The 10882-nt window shown below is 48.9% G+C and overlaps 3 non-coding genes across 3 annotated transcripts; 2 read left to right on the forward strand and 1 right to left on the reverse strand.

Moving 5' to 3' along the window:
• Positions 1-533: 533 nt before the first annotated feature.
• On the reverse strand, positions 534-616 carry TRNAL-CAG (transfer RNA leucine (anticodon CAG)). Its single transcript has one exon. It is a non-coding gene; the product is annotated as a tRNA-Leu (tRNA).
• A 533-nt stretch (positions 617-1149) lies between these two features.
• On the forward strand, positions 1150-1221 carry TRNAD-GUC (transfer RNA aspartic acid (anticodon GUC)). Its single transcript has one exon. It is a non-coding gene; the product is annotated as a tRNA-Asp (tRNA).
• A 721-nt stretch (positions 1222-1942) lies between these two features.
• Positions 1943-2014, forward strand: TRNAG-UCC (transfer RNA glycine (anticodon UCC)). The gene has a single exon. It is a non-coding gene; the product is annotated as a tRNA-Gly (tRNA).
• The last annotated feature ends 8868 nt before the right edge of the window (positions 2015-10882 follow it).

The raw sequence follows: 10882 nt of genomic DNA on the forward strand, positions 1-10882 counted from the left end.
GGGCGGGAGGCCGGCAGGTGTGGCCCGGCCGAGGCCGCAAGGCGGAGAAGCGTGGAGGGCACGCAGCAGCCCCCTGGCGGGCGAGGCGGGGGCTCGGCCGCCTCGGTGTGGCTGGGTGGCGCAGGGGGGCCGGCGGGGCGGGCGCGGCCGACAGGGTGCCGGCCGGCGGGAGAGCGGCCTTGGGGGGCGGACGTGGAAGCAAGGCTGCGAGAGCGAGTTGGCCGATCCGCAGGCAGAAGTCGCAGCGCCGGCGAAGCGAGGAGGGCTTGCCACCCGCCGCGGGGCTCCGTGCGTGGGCGCCGACGGGGGTGGGGCCGTGCGAGGGGGAGGGTGGGCGAGGGTGGGCGAGGGGCAGGCGGGGAGGCCGGAAAAGCAGCACCTGCAGCCGCAGCCAGCTGAGGAGGAAAGATGCGCTGAGAAGGACTGAAGGTTCCTGGTTGTGGGGTGCAGGTGGCAGGGGGCGGGTGTGTGTGGAGAAAGGCTGTGGCGCGGGGAGGACGGGTGCGTTCGTGCGGCGGGCCAAAAGGCTGGCTTGTCAGGAGTGGGATTCGAACCCACGCCTCCAGGGGAGACTGCGACCTGAACGCAGCGCCTTAGACCGCTCGGCCATCCTGACGGCGGGCCTGGGCGGGCGCGTGGCCGCTCGCCTGGCTGAGACCCGACGCGGCGCGAGCCGCGGCGCCCGTGGCGGGCCGCGCGGTGCGCCGCGCCGGGCAGGCAGGCCGGCAGGCAGGCAGGCAGGCGGCCGTCTGGTGTGGGTGAGCGACGGGGCCGGCCGAGGCGCCTGACTGCGCCGCCGGTCGCGCCCCGGACCCAGCCCGGCCCTTGGCGGACCGGCCCCTCCTCACCCGCGCCCCTTCACGCCAGACGCGGGCCGGCGCGCGCCCACCGTGTCCTCGCAGCCTCGCTTGCCTTCTCGGACCCCCTTCTCCCGGCGGAATGGCCGCGTTGGAGGCAAGAGGCGGCGCGCACGAGGAGTGTCCAGTGCCCCGGGGGGGTCCGGGTCCCTGTCGGGGTCGCGGGCCGCCTCTGTGACTGAGGCGGTTGGTTTGGTGGGCGGTCGGGTCGGGGCCCGTGGTGGGCACGGGGAGGCGTGGGCAGGCAGCCCGGAAGCCCGAGAGCGGCCGGGCGGCTGAGCGGTCGCCGCCGTCCTCGTTAGTATAGTGGTGAGTATCCCCGCCTGTCACGCGGGAGACCGGGGTTCGATTCCCCGACGGGGAGGCAACACAGCCTTTTTGGTGGCCGCGGTGGCTCTCTGTCCTGCCGCCTGGCCCCCAAGGGCCCTTCGTCTCCTCCGTCCGCCTTTGGGCCAGGCGGGGCCCGGCCTGGCCACCGCCGACCCCCTCTACCGGTGCAGCCCTCCGGCCTGAGCCCTTTGTCGTCTCCGGGCGCTCGGTCGCCACGGCGGAGCGACGGCCTCCTTGGCCACCCCACGGCCTTGCCCGACCATAGCCGGGTTTTGCGGCCCGCCCGCCCACAGCGGTTGCCCCCAGTGGGCTCCTGGGCTCGCCGCGCCCCAGCGGCGCGGGGCGGCACAGCGCGGGGACGCCTGCAGGCGGCTGGCTCCAGTGTCCCCCTGTCGTCGTCGGAAGTGGCCTCTCCCAGCGCACGGTGGAGAAGGGCTTTGGCCGGCTGGCTGCTGGAAGCTGCGTGCCCCGCGTTGCCCCCCGGGGGTGAGGACGGAGGCCTTCGCGGGCCGCGGCGGGGAGCGAACGCCGGGGGACCGCAATGCCGCGGGAGCGCCGCCCCGGGGACGCTGGGGCCGGGGGATCCCGGCCGCTGCGTAGAGCTGGCGCGGATGGGGCTGCTGGTGGGCTGCCGGCGGCGCCGGCGGCGGCGCAGAGCCTCCGGCTGAACGGGCGTCGAGGCAGTGATGCGGCGGCGGCGAGAGTGTGCTGGGGCGACCCCGGGGCCGGCGTCTGGCGGCGGCCCGGGCTGAGCAGCGTTGGTGGTATAGTGGTGAGCATAGCTGCCTTCCAAGCAGTTGACCCGGGTTCGATTCCCGGCCAACGCAGCGGGCCGACCTTTTGCTGAGCTCCGCCGCCCTCCCGGCAGGGGCATTCGGGGCAGAGAGAGCTGGGAGCAGGGAGCCAGGCAGCCGGCGCGCGGCTTTTGGCGTGTGTGCGAGAAGCCGTCGGCGCGTGCAGTGTTTTGAGGCTACTGAGAGCCAAACGGCAACGCCAGGCTAGCCGGACTTACAGGGCCGGCGGGCGCCTGACCTTGCCTTGCAAAGGCCGGGTGTGGGCACCACGGCGCCGCGGCCGGCGGCCTGGAGGCGCTGTGTTCGGCAGGCCAGGCGAGGGCCGAGCCCGGACGCTCCCTGGTGTTCTAGTGGTTAGGATTCGGCGTTATCATCGACTCGGTGGGGTCTATTTCCAGGCAGGCAATCGTTTCTTTTTCCTATTCTTCACCCACTCATCTTCCCGGGCCGACCTTACCGCCCCCATAGCCCCGGTTTTCTCCGAGAACAGAAAATTGGGCAACTAGTGTATTCTGAGTTAACTTTTTGCTTAAATTATTACAATCATTGGGTTAGACCCACTCGCAATTTTAAATATAGTAATGTGGTGTCTTAGGGGAACAGTGTAGTGTTTTTGGAAAGATCTCTGTAAATTTGGAGAAATGAGCTTGCCTCCTCTGTTCGTTTTGCAGCCCGTTGGTGTTTGGCTCTCTAGTGAGACATGTTGGTTCACTCCCATTCATGGTTTTTTGTAATGTAAATATTTTGAGGTAACATCGGTTTCTAACATTAGGTAAGCTTAATTGTAGGATAATATATTTCTGCTTCTGTGTATACTACTAGGTGCTCCGCACCGGAAGTTTAGTTTTCACTACTCACCAAACAGTGATCCATTTACCCATTTTCCCCACCCCACAAGGCCTTTACAATTTTGAGTCAGGATCATTTAATATTCTGCTACTTACGTCGCAGTCTTCCTTTTTCTCCACCTTTCCTTTTAGACATCAATCTAATCCAGAATCCTATGAATCAATGCTATGAATCAATTTCCACATCCTGGATGTGGAAAACTAAGAAACGTCTCTTACTAGACAATTGATTGTGGAAGAAACACAAGCTGGAATCAAGATTGCCGGGAGAAATATCAATAACCTCAGATATGCAGTTGACACCACCCTTATGACAGAAAGTGAAGAGGAACTAAAGAGCCTCTTGATTAAAGTGAAAGAGGAGAGTGGAAAAAGTTGGCTTAAAGCTCAACATTCAGAAAACTAAGATCATGGCATCCGGTCCCATCTCTTCATGGTAAATAGATGGGGAAACAGTGGAAACAGTGTCAGACTTTATTTTGGGGGGCTCCAAAATCACTGCAGATGATGACTGCAGCCATGAAATTAAAAGACGCTTACTCCTTGGAAGGAAAGTTGTGATCAACCTAGATAGCATATTAAAAAGCAGAGACATTACTTTGCCAACAAAGGTCCATCTGGTCAAGGCTATGGTTTTTCCAGTGGTCATGTATGGATGTGAGAGTTGGACTATAAAGAAAGCTGAGCACAGAAGAATTGATGCTTTTAAACTGTGGTGTTGGAGAAGACTCTTGAGAGTCCCTTGGACTGGAAGGAGATCCAAGCAGTCCATCCTAAAGGAGATCAGTCCTGGGTGTTCATTGGAAGTACTGATGTTGAAGCTGAAACTCCAGTACTTTGGCCACCTGATGCGGACAGTTGACTCATTTGAAAAGACCCTGATGCTGGGAGGGATTGGGGCTGGGAGGAGAAGGGGACGACAGGATGAGATGACTGGATGGCGTCACCGACTCGATGGACATGAGTTTGAGTAAACTCCGGGAGTTGGTGATGGGCAGGGAGGCCCGACATGCTGCAGTTCATGGGGTCGCAAGGAGTCGGACACAACTGAGCGACTGAACTGAACTGAACTGAATCAGACAGGAGTCATCTGCAGTGAAACAGATATTCCTGTTGTTTTTTCCGGGAAGGAAATTCGTTGAGAGTGGCTTTCCTACAGAATCTCACAGCCAGTGGGCTGTTCCAAGTGGGAGCTGATACTACACAAAATAGCTACAACTCTCTACTACCATTTAGCCACAAAACACCCTTCTTTGCCACCATGGTTACGTCACATACAGTATTGGGAAGAGCTTGGGTTAATGTCCATTCCCTTTCAAAAGGGGGAAATTGGAGGCACAGAGCCATCACTGGTTCACAGTGCTTTTAACACCCAGCTTGATACATGCTGCCAGTTCTGTAAGGCCCACTGCTGCTCACCGGGAATGATTCTCTGCCTCTCAATATCATCCCCTGAGTTATCCTTACTCTTCCATTAAAATAGCATTTGCAGCTGATCTTTTTTTTTTCCCCAGGTGGCTTTCTGCCCATCGAAATTTGGAGATCCAAAGGCTTCTTTTAATTTTGTATTGTCTCTATCCCTTTCAGTTCAAGCTGATATACTCCCTTTAAAGACTTGAAGAGTTTCTTATATGTCAATATATATTTCACTTATTGGACCAAAATGACACTCACAAATCTGAGATGAGCCCTTTTTTTACTTTGGGCCCTTGGTGAGGCTAGTGGAAGCCAAGGCCCTTAATTAAGGCAAAGTTTGAGGCATGCCCTTAAGACTGAGTGCCTTCTTTCTGTCTGAAAGAGTTTATGAGGCACTGTTTCAGTTTTCCTTTTGTCTTAATAAGAGTCCTGTAGGTGCAGCCTTAGTTTTCTCTTTCCCCTGGGACCATGTTTTTCTGACAATGCCTGGGTTTGATCTTTATGTGGAGTCTCTTTCTTTCTCTGAAAAATATTGCTGAGTGGAAACTGTCTCAATCTTTTACATTTCCTCCAATTCCAGTTGAAAATGGAGCAGTTAGTTGTTTGGTTCACCTCTGTTTTCTAATATTTTGTGACAGTCAGGGGAGAGCAGGAAAAAATTTCTTTTTTCCTGTACCCTCTTAGGTTTTTCAGCTGAGGCACTATAAAATTACACTAACAGAAGGTTGACAAGAGGAAGACAGTTCATGAATGCATGTAGCACACATCACACAGGATAAAAGCATGATGGGTAATTCAAAGGAGTGGTTACAACTTGGGCCAATATAGCATCTTAACAAAAGAAAAATACATTTGTAGAGAAATAACATGACAGGAAACTGTGGGAAGGTAAAGATGGTACAGAACTAATTGAGTAAAAAAAAAAAGATGTTCAAACAAATATTTGTATAGGAATGTTCATAGCAGAACTATTCACAGCAGCCAAAATGTGGCAACAACCCAATATCCATCAATGGATGAATATATAAACAAAATGTGGTAAATACATATGATAGAATTTTATTCAGTCATAAAATAGAATGAAGTACTGATACATCCTACAATATGAATGAACTCCAAAAAGAAGTGAAAGAAGCCAGACACAAAATGTCACATAATGTGTGGTTCCACTTGTATGAAATATCTTAAAATAGATAACTATAAAGGAATAGAAAGTAAATTGATGGCTTCCAAGGACTGGAAGGAGAGCGTATTGGGGAATAATTGCTTAATGGATATGGGGTTTTATTTTGGGATGATGAAAATGTTTTGGACTAGATAGAGGTGGTGGTTACATAACTTTCAGAATGCATTAAATGCCAATGAATTGTTCACTTAAAAATGGTTCATTTTATGTTATGTGAATTGCACTTAAAAACAAACAAAATTCAGTGTGGTCTCTGAAGTCCAATTGTCAGTAGAATAACTGTAAATCTGTATATTGGTGTGTTTAGCCTACCATTAATATTACCCAGCCCTGATGTTTCTCTGCCCGAAGGGACTTTTTCTTTTTTAATTCATTCCTCTTATGTAACCAGATGGAAGCATCTTTGTACTACATCCAGACAGGGCAGAAGCAAAAATGCTCTAAAAAAGCAGTTATCCTAAACTATAGCCCAACCAAGGGAATTCTTTTTCTTCTATGTGCTTGGTATAATAGTGTCACCATCTATGATGGTTAATTTTATGTGTCAACTTGACTGGGCCATGGGGTACCCAGATATTTTGTCAAACATTATTTCAAGTCTTTCTGTGAGAATGTTTTTGCATGGGATTAACATAGAAACCAGAAGACTGAGTAAAGCAGACTGCTCTCCCTGTTGTGGATGGGCCTCATCCAATCTGTGGGATTGACCAGATAGAACAGAAAGACTGCCATCCCTCTAGTAAGAAAGAACTCATCCTGCCTAGCTGCTGTCAAACTGGGAATTGTGGTTTCCCTGCCTTCAGATTTGGACTGGAACATCAGCTTTTCCTCGGCTAGAGCCTATTGGCCTTGAACTAGCTCTCCTGGTTCTCAAGCCTTCAAACTCCAACTGGAAGCAAACCATCAGCTCTCACTGTCTTGCTTGCCAACTCATGCTGTAGATCCATAATCATATGAGTCAATTCTTTATAATCTCCTTCTCTCTCTCTAGATACAGACGTATAGATAGGTACAAATCTCCAACACTTTGGCCACCTGATGTGAACAACTGACTCACTGGAAAAGATCCTGATGCTGGGAAAGATTGAAGGCAAAAGAAGAAGAGGGCAGCAGAGGATGAGTTGGTTGGATGGTGTCACTAATTCAATGGACAGGAACTTGGACCAACCCTGGGAGTTGATTATGGACAGGGAGGCCTGGTGTGCTGCAGCCCATGGGGTCACAAATAGTCGGATACAACTTTAGCAACTCAACAACAACAGATCTCCTAATGGTTCTATTTCTAGGAGATCCTGACTAATGCACCATCCATCCAGTCCAACATCCAAGAAGCTTTACAGGCCCCCTTTTCTCTCTCCTCTGATTAACTTCTAGTAGGAATACTGAGTGTCCCTCAAGTTAAAGGAATCTTTCCAAAAATTGGAAACATGATCCTGAATACAATTTTAAGAGGAAAATGTATATTTGTTAGCCCTGTACCTTCAAACTACATGGCAACTACTTGAACTACTGAGGTGAAAATACTCACTAAAGAACTTGGCAGTGTTCTCACTGGAGGGGAAGCCAAAGGGATAAAAGAGAAAGCACTTGATGCCTAATGGATATGGTGAGTAAGAAAAGTTCTGAGCTTATTTCCAAGGGTGCTGTAACTTACTTGGAGTAAGACCTGGGAAAATGTTCCTGGTTGGAAGAGTGGAGAAAGGTGACTCAGTTTGGGAAAGAAGGACCTTAGATCCAAGTGGTTGGGCAAGGAACTGACAGCCTGATACATGAATGAGCCTGGAAAGTCACAGACATCAGCATGCCCTAATATCTGCAACTATGTGAATGAGTACAGATGTAGGCCCACATACTTACTTCTAAATATTTTAAACTTATAAATTAAGCTAGTAAACGGTGAAATAAAATAAGATCTTTCTTCCTACTTTGACAAAAATACTCTCCTAAGGATCTATGAGGCCAGTTTTGCATTTAGAATTATGGAATTCCTCCTAGTTTTGTGCCTGAGCTTGGTGATACAGGGAGGACTCTGTATCCACTCTAGCTCCTTTCTGCACTGAAAGGGCAAACCTCACCTCCCATGTCCAAGCTCTTCTCAAACCCCTGCAAACAGCCTTCTTTTGGCCATCTATACATCTTTGCCTGCACACACTGGAGGCCTAATCCACCTCAGCAGTCCTGATGGGAGAAGAGGCCTAATCAGAATTCAGGCATTTGTGCAGGTTGTTCCCAGGTCTAGAGGAGAGTGCAACTCCAGGAGGGCATGTCCCATTGACCCTCTGCATTGGGGAAGGGTATATCTGGCAAACTCAGACTTAAAGTGGAGAAAGTAGGAAAAACCACTAGACCATTCAGGTATGACCTAAGTCAAATCCCTTATGACTGATTATACAGTGGAAGTGACAAATAGATTCAAGGGATTAGGTCTGATAGACAGAGAGCCTGAAGAATTAAGGACAGAGGTTCGTGACATGGTATAGGAGGCAAGGATCAAGACCATCCCCAACAAAAAGAAATGCAAAAAGGCAAAATGGTTGTCTGAGGAGGCCTTACACATAGCTGAGAAAAGAAGAGAAGCTGAAGGCAAAGGAGAAAAGGAAAGATATACCCATTTGAATGCAGAGTTCCATAGAAGAGCAAGGAGAAATAAGAAAGCCTTCCTCAGCAATCAATGCAAAGAGATAGAGGAAAACAATAGAATGGGGGAAGACTAGAGATCTCTTCAAGAAAATTAGAGATACCAAGGGAACACTGCATGCAAAGATGAGCACAATAAAGGACAGAAACAGTATGGACATAACAGAAGCAGAAGATATTAAGAAGAGGTGGCAAGAATACACAGAAGAACTATACAAAAAAGATCTTCAGGACCCAGATAACCACGATGGTGTGATCAGTCACCTAGAGCCAGACATCCTGGAGTGCAAAGTCAAGTAGGCCTTAGGAAACATCACTACGAATAAAACCAGTGGAGGTGATGGAATTCCACTTGAGCTATTTCAAGTCCTAAAAGATGATGCTTTGAAAGTGCTACACTCAATATGCCAGCAAATTTGGAAAACTCAGCAGTGGCCACAGGACTGGAAAAGGCCAATTTTCATTCCAGTCCCTAAGAAAGGCAATGCCAAAGAATGTTCAAACTACCACACAATTGCTCTCATCTCACATGCTAGCAAGGTAATGCTCAACATTCTCCAAGCCAGGCTTCAACAGTACTTGAAACGTGAACTTCCAGATGTTCAAGCTGAATTTAGAAAAGGCCTAGGAACCAGAGGTCAAATTGCCAGCATCTGCTGGATCATTGAAAAAGCAAGAGAGTTCCAGGAAAACATCTACTTTTGCTTTATTGACTATGCCAAAGCCTTTGACTGTGTGGATCACAATAAACTGTGGAAAATTTTTCAAGAGATGGGAATACCAGGCCCCTTGAGCTGCCTCCTGAGTAATCTGTATGCAGGTCAAGAAGCAACAGTTAGAACTGGACATGGAACAACAGACTGGTTCCAAATCGGGAAAGGAGTATGTCAAGGCTGTATATTGTCACCCTGCTTATTTAATTTATATGTAGACTACACCATGTGAAATGCTGGGCTGGATGAAGCATAAGCTGGAATCAAGATTGCTGGAAGAAATATCAATAACCTCAGATATGCAGATGACACCACCCTTGTGACAGAAAGTGAAGAGGAACTAAAGAGCCTGTTGATGAAAGTGAAAGAAAAGAGTGAAAAAACTGGCTTAAAACTCAATATTCAGAAAACTAAGATCATGGCATCCAGTCCCATCACTTCATGGCAAATAAATGGGGAAGCAATGGAAACAGTGAAAGACTTTTTGGGGGGGTGCTCCAAAATCACTGCAGATGGTGACTGCAGCCATAAAATTAAAAGACACTTGCTCCTTGGGAGAAAAGATGTGACCAACCTAGACAGCATATTAAAATGCAGAGACATTACTTTACCAACAAAGGTCCATCTAGTCAAAACCATGGTTTTTCCAGTAGTCATTTATGGATGTGAGAGTTGAAGTATAAAGAAAGTTGAGCGCCGAAGAATTGATGCTTTTGAATTGTGGTGTAGACTCTTGAGAGTCCCTTGGACTGCAAAGAGATCCAACCAGTCAATCCTAAAGAAAGTCAGTCCTGAATATTCATTGGAAGGACTGATGCTGAAGTTGAAACTCCAGTACTTTGGCCCCCTGACATGAGGAACTGACTCATTGGAAAAGACCCTGATGCTAGGAAAGATTGAAGGCAGGAGGAGAAGGGGATGACAGAGGATGAGATAGTTGGATGGCATCTCTGACTCGATGGACATGAATTTGAGTAGGCTCCAGGAGTTGGTGATGGACAGGGAAGCCTGGCGTGCTGCGGTCCATGGGGTCGCAAAGAGTTGAACACGACTGAGCGACTGAACTAACTGACTGAAATTTGGAGACCAGGAATATCATCCTTGTAGGGGGAGAGTAGGGAAAAAAGGACATGTTTTCCTCAGTCAAACATGGGGAAACTACAGAAGCAAGAGAGACATACAGATTTTAGGAATGTAAGGGAGGAAGGAAGGGAGGGAAGGAAGGAGGAAATGAGAGAGAAACGTCTGTGGTCAGAATGTCAGTGATAAAATTGTTGTAGGAAGAATTATCCTTTTCTTGCTTGGCCTGACTGATCACAATCTTTCTTCCAACTTTTCTACCACTGAAGTTCTCTTCCATCCTTTGACCCAGGTGGTGGTTACCTCAGTACCACTGCACACACCACTTCAAAGCACTCTTCAGACGTCCCTGAAAGTTTTCTAATATGTGTCTGAATCATTTGTAAGATCTTTTCCCACAAAGTGCTGCCTTCAGCCTCTTGACCAAGATCTCTGGTAGTCTAGTGGCTAGGACCTGGGGCTTTCACCTGGGTTCAATTCCCCTTTAGTAGAAACTGGCTTTTCTTTCTGACCACCAATATTTTATTGCTGTTGAGGCTTCCACCACCTCTTAATAGCCAAGGCTTGCTTGCACACAATCTTTGGGATCTGCAAGTGACCACATGGCTCTTGATTTTTGCCTGCCAATGCTGAACTTCAGGATTTTTAGATTATCAAGTGGCATGTGAAATCTTCAAGCCTCTCAAACTTCTTTCAGGTGATCCTGAAGTCAACTTTGACAATTGCAGACGACGTCTCCTGTGAGCTAAGGACTGCTGTCATGTAACTTGCCATTTTAATAAGATATCTTTGATCTCTTTATTATAATTCTTGTCTTACAGGTAAAGTTAACTAGCCAATTACCATACAGAAATGTTTTCTTATTTTTACAAAAGACCCAATGGATAAAGTGTGGTTTTCTGTTCCTAAAATACATACAAAACCATAATAGATGGCTTCAACTTCCTAGTGGGGCAATTTGGAACACCCAGCCGCTGCCATAAGCAGAAACCACAGTGGATTTGGTAAAATGACCTGGCAT

Source organism: Muntiacus reevesi, chromosome 1, assembly GCF_963930625.1.
Source record: "Muntiacus reevesi chromosome 1, mMunRee1.1, whole genome shotgun sequence".
Lineage (NCBI taxonomy): Eukaryota > Metazoa > Chordata > Mammalia > Artiodactyla > Cervidae > Muntiacus > Muntiacus reevesi.